Genomic DNA, 16,904 nt, shown 5'->3' with positions numbered 1-16,904 from the left:
ACTCACCAATTCTAATATATACTTTTAAATTTTTTAAATTTATTTTTTATTGAAGTATAGTTAATGTACAATATTGTATAAGTTACAGGTGTACAGAACAGTGATTAACAATTTTTAAAGGTTATACTCCATGTATAGTTATTATAAAATATTAGCTATATTTCCTGTGTTGTACAATATATCCTTGTAATTTATTTTATACATAGTACTTTGTACCTCTTAATTCCCTATCTTACCACTCTTCCTTCCCACTCCCTACTGGTAACCACTAGTTTGTTCTCTATATCTGTGAATCTGCTTCTTTTTTGTTATATTCACTAGTTTGTTGTATTTTTCAGATTCCACATATCAGTGATATCATACAGTATTTGTCTTTCATCTTTCTCTGTCTGACATATTTCACTTAGCATAATACCCTCCAAGTCCATTCCTATTGTTGCAAATGACCAGATTTCATTCTTTTTTTATGACTGAGTAGTGTTCCATTGTGTGTGTGTGTGTGTGTGTGTGTGTGTGTGTGTGTGTGTGTGTATATTCACCACATCTTAATCCTTCATCTGCTGATGGACACTTAGGTTGCTTGCATATCTTGGCAATGGTAAATAATGTTGCTATGAACATTGGGGTGCATGTATCTTTTCAAATTTGTGTTTTATGGATATACACCCAGGTAGAATTGTTGTGTCATATGGTAGTTCCATTTTTAGTTTTTTAGAAAACTTCCATACTGTTTTACAATTCATATATATTTTATGTGTTGCAATTCATGGTCGTTATTATCATTACTTAAGTTCAAATCATCCCATCTTTGGCCAGTGGGAACCACTTCAAGTTGGCTCCGAGTATTTTTGACATGACCCTGCAGTCTTTGAGAGCTTCCTTGTTATCTGTAATGACAAGATTGTCCAGGCTCTTTTTGTACATTTCCTACCTCACACCTGAAATCAACCTGTTCTACAAGTAACAAGCCCTGGTTTCTTGAAATAGTATTTTAAGACCACAATCTGAGCACTAGGGTTATTCAGAGGTACCTGGGTTCATCAGTGTTTCTAGAGCTTTTCAGTGGATATATATAGATACACACATTTGTTTTTAAAATGTTTTATGTGTTCATACTGACATTTTCCATTCAAATATGAAGACTACAAATTTCAAATCTCCTTTCTTTCATGTAAGAATTCTCATTCTCGAGAACACAGTGGATGATAGGATTAGACTGTCTCATAAGTATTCACTTGATTTATCCCACATTACAGTCTCAGGATAAGAATGCTGACACTATCACCAACTATTATGATTATTGAAAACAGTTAAACATTTTTTTGCAAATGTTATCCCCAGTCCCTTTGCTTTTAAAAAAATATAGTTGTTTTATATGAGTAGTGTCAGAGCGTACGACCCTGACATATGATGCTCTTTCCTTCTTATCCCTCCTTAAGTTTGAATTCTATAGGCAACTGAATCTTCAGTGCTCACCACTGGTCCATATGTCGATCTGTCTCAAATCAGTTTGGCTGTCTCAGCAAGGGCTCAGAGGAACAGTATCCTCTGGGTTCTTGTATTTGAAAACAGGCTGTGACTTTGATACTCTAAAGTCATTAGCTGGATATAAAATTCTTGACTCACATTCCCTTTCTCTGAGTATCTTAAATACGTTACTCAAATTTCTTTTTTTAAAAAATTAATTAATGAATGAATTTTTTAACATCTTTATTGGAGTATAATTGCTTTACAGTGTTGTGTTAGTTTCTGCTGTATAACAAATTGAATCAGCTATAAGCATACGTATATCCCCATATCCCCTCCCTCTTGCATCTCCCTCACACTCTCCTTATCCCACCGCTCTAGGTGGTTGCAAAGCACAGAGCAGAGCTGATCTCCCTGTGCTATGCAGCTGCTTCCCACTAGCTATCTACTTTACATTTAGTAGTGTATATATGTCAGTGCTACTCTCTCACTTCGTCCCAGCTTACACTTCCCCCTCCCCATGTCCTCAAGTCAATCCTCTATGTCTGTGTCTTTATTCCTGTCCTGGCTGTAGGTTCATCAGAACCATTTTTATATACACCACATCTTCTTTATCCATTTGTCTGTCGATGGACACTTAGGTTGATTCCATGTACTGGCTATTGTAAATAGTGCTGCAATGAACATTGCAGTACATGACACTTTTTGAATTATGGTTTTCTCAGCGTATATGCCCAGTAGTGGGATTGTTGGGTCATATGGTAATTCTATTTTTAGTTTTTTAAGGAACGTCCATACTGTTCTCCATAGTGGCTGTATCAATTTACATTCCCAACAAAAGTGCAAGAGGGTTCCCTTTTCTCCACACCCTCTCCAGCATTTATTGTTTGTAGATTTTTTGATGATGGCCATTCTGACTGGTGAGAGATGATATCTCATTGTAGTTTTGATTTGCATTTCTCTAATAATTAATGATGTTGAGCATTCTTTCATGTGTTTGTTGGCAATCTCTATATCTTCTTTGGAGAAATGTCTATTTAGGTCTTCCGCCCATTTTTGGATTGGGTTGTTTGTTTATTTGATATTGAGCTGCATGAGCTCTTTGTATATTTTGGAGATTAATCCTTTGTCAGTTGCTTTGTTTGCAAATATTGTCTCCCATTCTGAGGGTTGTCTTTTCATCATTTTTATGGTTTCCTTTGCTGTGCAAAAGCTTTTAAGTTTCATTAGGTTCCATTTGTTTATTTTTGTTTTTATTTTCATTTCTCTAGGAGGTGGGTCAAAAAGGATCTTGCTGTGATTTATGTCATAGAGTGTTCTGCCTGTATTTTCCTCTAAGAGTTTTATAGTGTCTGGACTTACATTTAGGTCTTTAATCCATTTTGAGTTTATTTTTGCATATGGTGTTAGGGAGTGTTCTAATTTCATTCTTTTACATGTAGCTGTCCAGCTTTCCCAGCACCATTTATTGAAGAGGCTGTCTTTTCTCCACTGTATACTCTTGCCTCCTTTATCAAAGATAAGGTGAGCATATATGCGTGGGTTTATCTCTGGGATTTGTATCCTGTTCCATTGATCTGTATTTCTGTTTTTGTGTCAGTACCATACTGTCCTGATTACTGTATCTTTGTAGTATAGTCTGAGGTCCAGGAGCCTGATTCCTCCAGCTCCATTTTTCTTTCTCAAGATTGCTTTGGCTATTCGAGGTCTTTTGTGTTTCCATACAAATTGTGAAATTTTTTGTTCTAGTTCTGTAAAAAATGCCATTAGTAGTTTGATACAGATTGCACTGAATATGTAGATTGGTTTGGGTAATATAGTCATTTTCACAAAGTTGATTCTTCCAGTCCAAGAACATGGTATATATCTCCATCTGCTTGTATCATCTTTAATTTCTTTCATCAGTGTCTTATAGTTTTCTACATACAGGTCTTCTATCTCCTTAGGTAGGTTTATTCCTAGGTATTTTATTCTTTTTGTTGGAGTGGTAAATGAGAGTATTTCCTTAATTTCTCTTTCACATTTTTCATCATTAGTGTATAGGAATGAAAGAGATTTCTGTGCATTAATTTTGTATCCTGCTACTCTACCAAATTCATTGATTAGCTCTAGTAGTTTTCTGGTAGCATCTTTAGGATTCTCTATGTATAGTATCATGTCATCTGCAAACAGTGACAGCTTTACTTTTCTGATTTGGATTCCTTTAATTTCTTTTTCTTCTCTGATTGCCGTGGCTAAAACTTCCACAACTATGTTGAATAATAGTTATGACAGTGGGCAACCTTGTCTTGTTCCTGATCTTAGTGGAAATGCTTTCAGTTTTTCACCATTGAGAATGATGTTGGCTGTGGGTTTGTCATATATGGCATTTATTATGTTGAGGTAAGTTCCCTCTGCCTACTTTCTGGAGGGTTTTTATCATAAATGGGTGTTGAATTTTGTCAAAACTTTTTCTGCATCTATTGAGATTATCATATGGTTTTTACCCTTCAATTTGTTAATATGGTGTATCACATTGATTGATTTGCATATATTGAAGAATCCTTGCATTCCTGGGATAAACTCCACTTGATCATGGTGTATGATCCTTTTAATATACTGTTGGATTCTTTTTGCTAGTATTTTGTTGAGGATTTTTGCATCTATGTTCATCAGAGATATTAACCTGTAGTTTTCTTTTTTGTGACATCTATGTCTGGTTTTGGTATCAGGGTGATTGTAGCCTTGTAGAATGAGTTTGGGAGTGTTCCTTCCTCTGCTATATTTTGGAAGAGTTTGAGAAGGATAGATGTTAACTCTTCTCTAAATGTTTGATAGAAGTCACCTGTGAAGCCATCTGGTCCTGGGCTTTTGTTTGTTGGAAGATTTTTAATCACAGTCTCAGTTTCAGTGATTGTGATTGGTCTGTTTATATTTTCTGTTTCTTCCTGTTTCAGTCTCAGAAGGGTGTGCTTCTCTAAGAATTTGTCCATTTCTTCCAGGCTGTCCATTTTACTGGCATAGAGTTGCTTGCAGTAATCCCTCATGATCTTTTGTATTTCTGCCATGTCAGTTGTTACGTCTCCTTTTTCATTTCTAATTCTGTTGATTTGAGTCTTCTCCCTTTTTTTCTTGGTGAGACTGGCTAATGGTTTATCAATTTTGTTTATCTTCTCAAAGAACCAGCGTTTAGTTTTATTTATCTTTGCTATTGTTTCCTTCATTTGTTTTTCATTTATTTCTGATCTGATCTTTATGATTTCTTTCCTTCTGCTAACTTTGGGGGTTTTTTTGTTCTTCTTTCTCTGTTTGCTTTAGGTATAAGGTTAGGTTGTTAATTTGAGATTTTTCTTGTTTCTTCAGGCAGGCTGTATTGCTATAAAGTTCCCTCCTAGAGCTGCTTTTGCTGCATCCCATAGGTTTTGGGTCATCATTGTCATTTGTCTCTAGGTATTTTTTGATTTCCTCTTTGATTTCTTCAGTGATCTCTTGGTTATTTAGTAGCATATTGTTTAGCTTCCATGTCTTTGTGTTTTTTACAGTTTTTTTTCCCTGTAATTGATATCTACTCTCATAGCGTTGTGGTCGGAAAATTTGCTTGATATAATTTCAATTTTCTTAAATTTACCAAGTCTTGGTTTGTGACCCAAGATATGGTTTATCCTGCAGAATGTTTCATGAGCACTTGAGAAGAAAGTATATTCTGTTTTTTTAGGATGCAATGTCCTATAAATATCAATTAAGTCCATCTTGTTTAGTGTGTCATTTAAAGTTTGTGTTTCCTTATTTATTTTCATTTTGGATGATCTGTCCATTGATGAAAGTGAGGTGTTAAAGTCCCCTACTATTATTGTGCTACTGTGGATTTCCCCTTTTATTAGGCTCTTAGCATTTGCCTTATGTATTGAAGTGCTCCTATGTTGGGTGCATAAATATTTACAGTTGTTATATCTTCTTCTTGGATTGATCCCTTGATCATTATGTACTGTCCTTCTTTGTCACTTGTAATAGTCTTTATTTTAAAGTCTATTTTGTCTGTTATGAGAATTGCTACTCCAGCTTCCTTTTGATTTCCATTTTCATGCAATGTCTTTTCCCATCCCCTCACTTTCAGTCTGTATGTGTCTCTAGGCCTGAAATGGGTCTCTTGTGGGCAGCATATGTACAGGTGTTGTTTTTGTATCCATTCAGCAAGTCTATGTTTTTTGGTTGCAACATTTAATCCATTTACATTTAAGGTAATTATCGATATGTATGTTCCTATTACCATTTTCTTAATTGTTTTGGGTTTGTTTTTGTAGGTCTTTTCCTTCTCTTGTGTTTCCTGCCTAGAGAAGTTCCTGTAGCATTTGTTGTAAATCTGGTTTGGTGGTGCTGAATTCTTTTAGCTTTTGCTTGTCTGTAAAGGTTTTAATATCTCTGTCAAATCTGAATGAGATCCTTGCTGGGTAGAGTAATCTTGGTTGTAGATTTTTCCCCTTCATCATTTTAAATATGTCCTGCCACTCCCTTCTGACTTGCAGTATTTCTGCTGAAAGATCAGCTGTTAACCTTATGGGGATTCCCTTGTATGATATATGTTGCTTTTCCCTTGCTGCCTTAGTATTTTTTCTTTGTATTTAATTTTTGATAGTTTAATATGTGTCTTGGCATGTTTCTCTTTGGTTTTATCCTGTATGGGACTCTCTGTGCTTCCTGGACTTGATCAAATATTTCCTTTCCCATATTAGGGAAGTTTTCAACTATAACTTTTCAATGATTTTCTCAGACCTTTTTTTTCTTCTTCTTCTTCTTCTGGGACCCCTATAATTCGCATGTTGGTGCATTTAATGTTGTCCCAGAAGTCTGTGAGACTGTCCTCAATTCTTTTCATTCCTTTATCTTTATCTTCCACCATTTTATCTTCCAGCTCACTTATCCGTCCTTCTGCCTCAGTTATTCTGATATTGATTCCTTCTAGAGTATTTTTAATTTCAGTAATTGTGTTGTTCATCACTGTCTGTTTGCCCTTTAGTTCTTCTAGATCCTTTTCAAATGTTTCTTGTATTTTCTCCATTGTGTTTCTGAGATTTTGGATCATTTTTACTATCATTACTCTGAATTCTTTTTCAGGTAGGTTGCCTATTTCATCCTCACTTATTTGGTCTCGAAGGTTTTTACCTTGCTCCTTCATCTGTAACATATTTTTTTTTGATGGGTGGTGCTGTATTCCTGTCCTACTGCTTGTTTGGCCTGAGACTTCCAGCACTGGAGTTTGCAGGCAGTTTGATAGAGCTGGGTCTTGGTGATGAGATGAGGACCTCTGGGAGGCCTCACTCAAATTGATATTCCCTGGGGTCTGAGGTTCTCTGTTCATCCAGTGGTTTGGACTCAGAGCTCCCACCACAGGAGCTTGGTCCTGACCTCTGGCCTGGGAACCACGATCCCACAAGCTTCATGGCACAGTAAAAAAAAAAAAAAAGGAAGAAGAAAAAAAGGAGCAGTACAATATCAAATAATAAAGAAAAACAATAAAATTAGAAAGATAAAAAGTATATTAGGAAAAATAAAAGTATAATTGAAACAACTGCCACAAGGTAAAATCAAACCACAACAGAAAAAAGAAAAAAAAAAGGTGGGGAGAGCAAGCCAAAAGGAGATAACAATAACAAAATATAAGGAATAAAACAAAATAAGGAAAATAATAGATTTGTTAGGAGAAATAAAAATATAAAAGAATCAACAATAATGAATCAACAAGGTAAAACAGAATGCCAATCTAAAAGAAGAGAAAAGAAAAGAAAAGAAAAAAAAAGCCTTGGCTATGGGGGCAGAGTTTAGGCCGGGGGTGGAACTTAGGCAGGGGCAGGGTTTAGGGTGTGGGGGGACCTAGGCTCAGGACCCACCTAGCCAGAAAAGTCCCTGAGGGCGGGACCTCTGCTTAGGACCTACGCAGAAGGGGAGCGGCAGCCTGTGGAAAGGCCTCTGGACTGTGGAGTTCAGGAGTTTGGAGGTAGGGCCCTGAATGAGGGTTTGTGGGTGGGGTATAGGCCCAGAGCATTGGAGGGGGTCTCAGAGGGGGTCTCTGAGTGTAAAGATAGCGCCCTGGGTGGGGGTGTAGTGGTGGGGCTTGGGCTCTGTGCAGCAGGAGGAAGGTTCTGAGGGCAGAGGATTAGGCCTGGGAGCCCAACAAGCTTCCCTGTGCCTAAGTGGACAGGGAAAGCAGTGGCCACATTCCCTTCCGTTCCTTCATGCCCCTCCCCGACCGTCTCCCCCAGGGTCTCCGCCATCGCTGCTGGATCCCTAACCTTGGGTAGGTCCCGCTGGGTGTAGGAACTCTTCCCTTTCCCCATCCACACCTCAGGGGTGCCATCCTGGAGGTCCGGACTTTAGGTTTGCTCCCCCTTCCCTCCCTCCCACTCCCTCAGGACCCGTGCAGCTGGAGGGGGCCTAGATGGGCAGAGGATCCGTCCCGGGATCTCAGCAGGTTCCTGGGGGCCCAAGTGGGCAGTGGAAACCTGGCCACGCTCCCTTTTGATCCTCAGCCCTCCCAATGGTCCCTCAATTTACCCCTTCCCATGTGGGATCCCTTCCTCTCCCCCAGCCACCCCTCAGGGGCGCCAGTCCCATCCTGCCTCCACTTCTCCTCCCCCTTCACTCCCCGCCATGCCCCATATCCTACCCGGTTGCTGGGGATTCCTCCCATCCCCTTAGGTGTCTGTGGCCCCCCACCGGTGTCTGGTAGGTGCCCTAGTTGTGAGGCGATGTGAATTCCATTTCCTCCTAGTCCGCCATCTTGACGCCACCCTGTTGCTCAAATTTCTTGTGGCATGAAGTGTCATTGCTGAAAAGTCTGAAGATAATCTAATTTTCATTCCTTTATAAGGCACTTGCTCTCTTTGGCTAGATGTCCAAAGATTTTATTTTTTTCTTTTACTCTAAAATCCAGTAATTTTTAGCATATGGGTATTGGGTTGAGTTGATAGTCTCAACTGTGTGCTCTTTCTTTATATACTTTCAAATCATTTTTTATTCCAATATTTTTCTTGAATTACAGCTTTTAGTATTTCTTCTCTTGCATTGATTTTTTTCTTTAGTTGCTCGTATTATCTGTATAGATCTTTTTTGCCTGTTTCAAGTATTTCTACTTTCTCTTCTTCATATCTTTTTGATTTTTAACCTTTTTCTTTTTTCACCTTCAACTTCTTTTAAGACATTATTTATTGTGTTCATATGCTTCTGTGTTCTTTCCAGTTTAGACTTCATGTCTAAAACAATTTTTTCTTTTAATCCTCATATTGAGTTCTGTCATCTCATTTTTGTGTTTGGCTACTTCTAATTTATGTTGTTCTTTCATGTATTATATTCTGTTCTTAATGTATTTTAGCCTGTTTTGAAAAAATAGGTTACAGTTTTAACTTATTTTAAAGTCACTAAATATTTTGACTGCAAGATTTTTTCTGTTCCTTAATTCTCTTTGTACTTGGAATAATTTTGCTTAGGATTTGATCTCAAATCCTTTCTGTGGCTCATTTTTATTTAAAATTAGTTTGAAATAGACTTTCTAACATCACAGATCTCCCTCTTCTGTTTGTTTACTATTTTTCATATAGAGTTTAGAAAATATGATGGTTTGCTTTCTGAGATCTCCTGGTTCTCTTCCCTCCACCACTTTTATCTGTACTTCTCTTTCCTTTACCTCTATTGTCCTTGTTCATCTCAGCTTTGATTCCACTCCCAAAAGTTCCTCCTCCTATAAGTCCCTGTCCTTTTACTCCTGGTAACCTGGGAAACCCTTGAAGAGTTTTGAGCAAAGAAGTGACACAATCTAACATGTTTAAAAATGATCCCTCTTGTTGTTCTCGTAAACAAAGACTGCAGGGGAGAACACTGTGGTAAACGGGGTTAGAAAACAACTTCAATGCTGGTATTGACAAATTGTATGCAGGAGGAAACTGACAAAGTTGGTTATATAACCTCTAGTCTCACAGCTGGTAAGTGGCAGACATGACATTCAAACTCAGGCAGTTTTACTTCAGCATCTGTAGTAAACATCTGCCATTTGAGTCTCTTCAACATTTTTCAAACACCCTCTCTACATTTTGATAGTTTTTCACATTGTGAGCCCCAAAGCAACATTTCCCAGATTCCCTTGCAGCTAGAATGCAGAGGTATATAACTTAAGTTTCACTCATCAGATGCACCCTGATTTAACAAATAATAAGGATGATGCCCAATTAAACTTTTATTGTATATTTTTTATTGAGATAAAATTCAGCTTTTTAAAGTGTGCAATGCAGTAGTTTTCAGTATATTTACAAAGTGTGACCATCACTACTATTTAATTCTAGAATATTTTCATCATCCCCCCAAAGAAACCTCATACCCACTAGGAATCACTCTCCATTCTCCTTTTTCTCTTGTCCCCAGCAAAACTATTTTTTTTTCTGTCTTCATGGGTTTCCCTATTCTGGACATTTCCTATAAATCATACAATATGCAGCCTTTTGCATCGATTTCTTTCACCTTAGTATAATGTTTTTAAAGTTCATTTATGTTATAGCATGAATCAGTACTTCCTTACTTTTTTTCTTCTTTTTTTAAATTTTTGGTTGTGTGGGGTCTTCATTGCTGTGAGCAGGCTTTCTCTAGTTGCGGCAAGTGGGGGCTACTCTTCATTGTGGTGAGCAGGCTTCTCATTGTGGTGGCTTCTCTCATTGCAGAGCACGGGCTCTAGGTGTGCGGGCTTCAGTAGTTGTGGCATGTGGGCTCAGTAGTCATGGCTCGTGGGCTCTAGAGCGCAGGCTCAGTAGTTGTGGCATACCGGCTTAGTTGCTCTACAGCATGTGGGATCTTCCTGAACCAGGGCTAAAACCCATGTCCCCTGCATTGGCAGGCAGATTCTTAACCACTGTGCCACCAGGGAAGCCCCTTTCCTTACTTTTTATGGCTGATAATATTGTATTATATGGATATAGCACATTTTGTTTACCATTCATCAGTTGATAGACATTTGGGTTGTTTCCATGGTTTGGCTATTAAGAATAATGCTACTATGAACATTCATGTGCAAGTTTTTGTGTGAACACATGCTTTCAATTCTCTTGAGTAAGTTAAGTTTGAATTTCAGATAAACAATGAATAATATTTTAATACAATTTTAACTCAAATATTGCATGGGACAAACATATTTAAAAACTATTTGTCATTTATCTAAAATTCAAATTTAACCTGGAATACTGTATTTTATGTGTCAACCTTACCCAGGTGAGGCTTGGACAAAGAAGTGAGAAATATTAGGCAATGACAACAGTGAATTCTATCAAATATTTAAGGAAGAAATAATAATAATTCTATACAATGTCTACCAGAAAATAGAAGAGGAGGGAATACATCCCAACTCATTTTATAAGGTCAGCAGCATTCAGAAAAAGACACTACAAGCAAAGAAAACTGTAGACCAATATCCCTCATAAACATAGATGCAAAAATCCTCATCAAAAGTAGCAAATTAAATCCAAGAATACATTAAAAGATAATAAATTATGATAAAATCCTGGATCCCTCAGACTCAGCCCTCCTTCTCCAACCAGGGTAGCCCTGGAAGCATCTCCCTGGAATTCAAGAGTTTCCAGGATACTTAGTTCAAACACCTCCATTTAGAGTTCAAATTTTGTCCTTAGATTAAGCTACAGAGAGCAACATACTGATACTGGGTTATTTTGCTTTTTTGTAGATTTTTTTTTTCAGAATTAGCATTTTAAGACACCCTATCATAAATAGTGGTGTGAAAATCATAAATGTACATATTTCAGTAGGAATATTATGAAGATATTTTATGGCTGTAGGAGTCTCAAAATCAAGGAAACTATTCTTCTGTGGAACATTTAGTTTTCCTTTTACTTTATCTCATGGAGTATTCTAAGTCTTGTAACTGATTGGATTTCTCACTTTCTTTTGACCACTAGAAATATTAGAGCCAAATTTGTGGCCCATCTCTAGCAAATATATAAAAATACGTGCATAATATTTTGTGTCCTAATCTTCCCTCTGAAGTTATTATCCTCCTACACTTAAGAGTCTCCTATTTTTTATTTTTTCATATATATGATGTTATTGAATATCAGAATTAATTCCACCCCCTCAAATCTCAAGGTAATAACAGTAGAAAAAAATAACAGTCTTTTGGATTAGCAAACTCACAACATCAGGGAGCCATGTAGTCATTCAGTGGTGGAAAGGAATGAGGAAAGAGGATAATTGAGTATAGATCTGGGGAGTCAGTTATGGACAAATCCTGATTCTTGTTAGGGGAAGGGTATGGCATGAAGAAGAGGAGTATGTCTGGCTCTTAAAATGAAGAGTTGGGAATTGTAGGTTTAGAATGGACTGGTTTGTAATCACTGTTGAACAATCAAGGGGTGGACTGAAGTCAACACTATTTATGTTTGTGGTCACATAGCATCTGAACCACTCTTTCTTTGCTTGGAGAATTTCCACATTATAAGTCCCTCTTCCTCAAGTTACTCTTCTAGCTTTCCTTGCAGCTAAGGTTCGGGCATGTGATACTGACCCAGTCCTATTCATGCAAACCTCTTATTTAGAAATGAAGAAAATAAAGTTCAGATACAGTAAAGAATGGGGCTATTGGTGAGCATGGTGTTAGAAACATCCCACATTTAAACAGCCGTCATGGCAGCATTCCTTACATCTGGTCTCCATCTCTAATGGTGTGAACTCCGGCATCTTCACTGGAGAAGCCCCTATAGTGTGGTTTGAGTCTTGTCCCTGACTGCATGGCCTCTGGTACCCAATGAACTACCCAATATCCTTCAATATCCTTTTTAAAGGGATATTTCTACTTAAACTAGCCAGAATGCATTCTGTTGTTTTTACTAAGAACCCTGTCTAATTCAAGGCAAATAAATATACACAGATTATATATGTATCTACAAATACACATATAGCCATCTTTATAATTAAGTAGATTAAAAAAAAAAAAAAACCTTGAGATTGTAAGCATGATTTACTTCTCTGAAAATGTTCCTCTCAGTTTTCAATTTGTCTTTTTTTTTTTTTTTGGAAAGAGAAACCACTCCTTGTTCTAAAGATAGTTGACTTCTAAAACTATCAAGAAAACTTGAATGCTGTTTGGATAAGAAGGAGAAGTACAGTACTTTATAGGTTAACCTAAGAAACTTGTTATTTTTTTTCACTTTAGGCTACTTCTAGCAACACCCAGATGGGTCAGGGCCAAGACAGGGGTTTAGACCTCTTGACTCTGCCTGACATCTTGGCCATGGCCCATCCATCAGTTTTGCTCAGGGATGCAGGGTCTGCTCCAGACATTGTTGGCTAGGCCTTTGAATTGGGGTGGGATGGGGATGGGAGAGGGAGAACCAGGATGGTTAAAACTGCCCTTGAAAGCTTGAGATTTTTCCTTGAGAAAGAGTCATCTTGGCCTAGGCCTTCATGAGGTCTACAAGCCTAGCATGGAAGAAAGAGAGAGAAGGAAAGACACTTAGTCATTGCCAAGACACCACTGGCCAGGAGAACGACCAGAGATGATCCATTTGTGGCTCTGCCCCCTCCTTACCCATGGGGCCCAGTTAAACCTATCTTGGCAGGATGGCCTAAGCAACACAACCAATGTGCCTGCTCCTTTCCTTGGACTCTTCCACCATTTCTGACTGTGCTAGGGGTGAACGCTTTGTCCCCACTGCTCATGTGCTCATAGAGAGAAAGGAATTTCCATTCCGCCATCCAGAAGAAAAGAACACAGTCAACTTCTGCCCCTTCACTTCCTCCTCAGGGAAGGAGGAAGACTCACCTAATCAGTGAATTTGGTGATGGAACTGAACATACCTCACTCAGTCTTTCTCTCCCTTTTCTTCAGAGCTGCCAACCTCCAAAAGGTGTGTCCATCTGTCGTCCTCTGTGTTATAAGTTACAGACAGGGCTTGTTCCTATTGCAGAGACTAAGGTTGCATATCTATGTCTGTGACTTGGTGGATAAATCTTTTAGTAAAGGAAGGATTTTGGCAAGTCTGTCTTGCCACACATCTAAAGCCATTTTGGTGTCTCCTGTATCTTATTTCTTTATTCATTTGAACTTTGGCAGGGTCGAATGCAATGACAGATGTGAGGAAGGGAGAAGCAATAATTATACCACCCTCAGCAATGGATCAACTTGGCTGACTTAATCTCTCTTAACCCACACTGTTCAAACTGACTCATAAAAAAGAGACCAGGTGGCACACTGCGGCATGCCGGAGTTTGTGGAAGATAGGGGTATCTGATTACTTCCATACAGATGATGAGAAAGGAGTCTAGTTTTAACCTTCAGGTGGCCAGAATTTCTATTCCAGCCATGGAAGTTGGTTTCCTGTGCATCACCAACCCTAAAGCAGTATGAGGAAACTACCATCCAACTACACTGAGAAGATCTAGGAACTGCAGGTGATGAAGACACAACCAGGTAAGGCCATACTCATCATCAGATGTGATATAAATGTGGATTCTGTTGCTCCATCAGTTTACAAAGATTTGGAAGACAGGGAAAGATGTACTTGGTGCATATGCTGGAAAACCAGAATGTTAAGCCTTTTCTGACTCTACAAATAGATTCAGGAGGAAGAATAAAGCCATAAGGTCTAATCCCTCTCCAATTAAGCCTGGAAACATTCAAAAGACTATTTCCAGTTTACGAATTTAAACTCTATCTTAAGATCACTTTCATTAGACGTTCGTAATTACTAGTGAAAAATTTGAAGAGCGTGAAGCTGGGGGCAGATTTGCTGCTTTTACAGGGAAAAAATAGCCAAGTGCAAAAGTGGAAGAAAGCCATAAATCCAAGTTAACTGGAAAAATGGAAGACAAAATAATCTATTGCATTTTAGCCACTGGGTTGAAGGCTATGATTATAGTGTTTATTAATAATATTCTATATAGAGTTACCTAAATATTAACCAGTTAGACCTGCAATTAAGCCCTGGGACTGTGGCAGGTACCTAATTTGGTGGAGAGAGGAAGACCCTGAGTCAGCAAACCCTGTGCCCTCCATCAGGCATCTGTGGTTCCACTGGTGCAGCCTGGGACACGGGTCCCCAATACTCACAAACACCATAGAGAAGGGTTTTATGGCTCCTAGTAGATGAAAATGTTTCTTTCTACATTTATACCTTTCCCTATGTAAATTTGCATAGATATAGCTTTCATCTCAAAAGTGAGGTTTGAAGAGAAGTGTGTCTATAAAATAGGGGTAATCCTTATACTATAGTATTTGAGAAAGGGCACTTCTTGTTTTTCTTTTATATACTGAATTTTCAAAGTCACCAAACCCCAGAAGAAAGCTCACCTGAATAGCCACTTTGTTTAAATCTCCTACGGAAGTAGCTTTGACCCCGTAACTGTTTGAAAAGTAATAGCATTATGCCATAGCAAGAAGAAACCCCAGTAATTTCTATGAGGACCTTTCTTTTTAACCAGTGACCTAATTCAACTGGATATAAGCCCCATAATTATCACTAATTAATAGAAACTGAACAAAACAAGTATCAGCCTATCATACTGCTAGAGAAAATACATGATATATAAGAAAAAAAGTAATTAATTTCTTTCAGTGAACTGGAAATTCTGGGAATATGTGAGGCTGTGAAGTAAGGTGAATACATGACCTTTTGGTCCCTTAACTGTTAGATTACAATTAGTGCTTTTTCTCTGGGTCCTTAACTTGGGTTCAAACAGATGTTTGTTTTGAGGAGGGAGCTTCTAATGGGTCCAAAGTATAATCCAGTCTGAGTGTAGGCTGGTTTATAAAGTTCCCTAGTAATGACAGTGTTTTCAGCTATGGCAGCAGAATTTCTTTATCTTTGTCGCTCACCGGATTTGTGTTAGAATGATACTTTTAAAATTCATTAGACCAGTAATAACGCAGCGGCATTTAATCTGATACTCAGATGGCACAATACACTCCCATCACTGTGCTAATAAAGGGGCTTTTCATTCTAGTCCCTTCCTGTTCAGCTGAAAGCCACTGTTAATGTTTTTTTTTTTCTTAGTCACACGTCTCCTAACTACACATCCCTTAGCCCATAATAACTGATGTTTCTGGCCAAAACCCTGGTTTCATCGTTTTTCAAATTCATATTCACAGACTGGTCAATTTGGATCAGGAAACAAAACCCAATACATACTGAAGATATGGAATCTTCCAACAACCTCAATCTTAGCTGTAACTGGGTTCCTAGCACGGTGCCTGGCACATTGATACAAATGTTACTGAATGTATGAACGAACAGATTAATAAATGAAACCACCAGCATGGCACAATTTCCAAATGTACAGCAGGATGGGATGACTCAGAACTAAAAGCACAGATTTTACTTTTACTAGCTTCTGTTTTGTTTTCAAAAAAAGGCTTTCCTGAAAACTTGGACCTTCATCTCAAATTTGAAGTGCAGCAATTGGTGAATTTCTCTGGGTTTGAGCTTGTTCGCTTTTACAAGTTCTCTTGGGATCGATTTTATGTCTTTTTGGAAAATACTGAAGGGGGAAATCTCTTTTGAACCTGTAAGCCCACATTGGGAGTTCATCTGTTTTTTTGGGGGCTGAGTCAAGGGTGACCACTCAGTATGATCTTCATTCTGGATGTTCTGAAATATAGCCAAGGCTGTCTTAACTCATTATGGAACTTTGAAAAGGTTAAGTAACTCAGCTGTGTACTTTTTCCATTCATGCATTGTTGGAATGGAAGGAAAAATAACTGACATACTTATGGACATATTCCCCCATTATTTATTTCCTTTCTCCATTTAGTCAGTTACTCTGTCTCTAAGCATTGCCTTAGAGAGGGAAGATGATAGGAGAAAGCAGAGAAAAACACACCTTTTCCAGCACTTGAGCTTTAAAAGGGCACAAAAAATTATGTAAGGTAGTACAGCTGAGTAAGAGCAAGGGCTTCCCAGGCTGCAGGAGAAGGCTGTGTCAAAGAGAAATGATAGGGAAATTGTTTGGGTGGGTCTTGAATAAAGGGAGCCCTGCAATAGCTCCCTGGGCTCAGTCTGGACTGGGGAATGGTGGAGGGGGATGAAGCTGGGCAAGACTCCAACTAGGTTTGTGAGGTTCAAAAGAAGACATTAGTGTCTTGTGTCCCAGGTAGCCTCAGAAAGTAGGAAAACCCCAGAGAGGAATGGCCTTAGAGAGTCTCAGGGATGGCCCACTGTAGTGGGAGCAGCAGTATGAGTTCCAAGGACCTAGAATGGCCTGGAAGTAGATTAGAGATCCACCCAAGCCAAGGATAGAGGAAAGGGAACGCAAAGGTGAGTGGGTCACATGGGATGGTGGATATCTTAGAAGACGATAAGTGTGAATAGAACACATTAAGCTTCAGATAGACTACCCCCCGAACCCTGTGCCCACAACTCCAGAACTTGATTCTATAGATGCCTCTGCTATTTAGGTAAAATACAGGTGAAAAT

This window comes from Stenella coeruleoalba (genome assembly GCF_951394435.1).
Source record: "Stenella coeruleoalba genome assembly, chromosome: 1".
NCBI lineage: Eukaryota > Metazoa > Chordata > Mammalia > Artiodactyla > Delphinidae > Stenella > Stenella coeruleoalba.
This window is presented reverse-complemented; position numbering follows the sequence as displayed.